The sequence below is a fragment of the Aplysia californica genome, unplaced genomic scaffold (genome assembly GCF_000002075.1).
Source record: "Aplysia californica isolate F4 #8 unplaced genomic scaffold, AplCal3.0 scaffold00429, whole genome shotgun sequence".
Classification (NCBI taxonomy): Eukaryota; Metazoa; Mollusca; class Gastropoda; order Aplysiida; family Aplysiidae; genus Aplysia; species Aplysia californica.
The window spans coordinates 661,557-662,815 of record NW_004797699.1 but is presented as its reverse complement, the minus strand read 5'-3'; positions in this window follow the sequence as shown (position 1 = coordinate 662,815).

Genomic DNA, 1,259 nt, shown 5'->3' with positions numbered 1-1,259 from the left:
AGTCAGACTTTTGACTCCTCGCAGGGTTGATATTTGCTACGAGCAAAAGTTAGGGACGATTTCGTTAACAAACATAAACGATACCGATAATTATTCTTCTAGTGATAAGGACATTAATGATAATGCTTACAGTATCTGTAATAATCATTCTAATAGAGCGATGATGACGGAACGTTCAAACTTGTTAGGTTATACCTTTTATCTAAGAAGTATTAGATTCAGCTTAGTGGGGGGGGGGGGAGAGAGAAGCACATCGACAAGATAACATTGCATTTCATTTTGTGTTGATGAAAAGCAAGGCAGACAGACAGGGAGAATAGCAAAGAAGTATAAACTACCTGAGATACCCTTTGGTAATCCCCAGATTCTCGAACTGTACGTCTTAGACTTTAATTAAACACAGTCACTTTTCATTGGAATATTACTATTCAGGCTAGTTCCTTGGAGACCGTAATATTATTTTGTAGAGGTCAAAGTTTATTCTTGCCATTTTCTGTTTGAAAAGAGTACACTGCCAGACTTCCGACTCCTAAATGATCGAAAGTGAAATTAAAATCGAAATCAAAATCCTTAAATTCATTCAAATATCACCTAACGTCATTTCTGTTTTTAATCAATGAGATATATTCAGAGAAAGATCTTTTTTGGTCACACGGTGCACTTAACCGTGGTTGAGCGTTATATAAATAAGATTTATTATCATCATTTATATTAATTGTGTCGCTGGGGGGGGGGGGGCTTTAAAATAAAACATCTTCATTTAAAACATTACTGTCCGGCCTGATCTTCCACATCGATCTGGTCATGCTTACCGGACTAGCTGAAGAGGCGTCAACGTAACACTGCCGAGCAGACCATATAATGTGTGGGTGGGTGTGGGGGGTGAGGGGGGGGGGTATTGGTGTTGGTGGCTCTGGCAGAAAGAGCAGCTCTCATCGTCGGAAAGTGAGATATACTGGTCAGTCATGGTGAATCATTACACATTATATAAACTGATCAGGTTGACTAAAGTTCATCCCATCATATTTGAATTCTTTCCAGAACGCTGTTAGTTGTGTTGAACACAAAATGTCAATGAAAGAGAGCACAACATTTAATGTACGTGTAAAACGTGAGGCAACGCAACAAAGTGTCTCTGACGTGAAGCACAAAAAATACAAGGGAAAAAAATAAGGGAGGAGAGATAGAGAGAGAGAGAGAGAGATAGAGAGAGAGAGAGAGAGAGAGAGAGAGAGAGAGAGAGAGACAGAGACAGACAG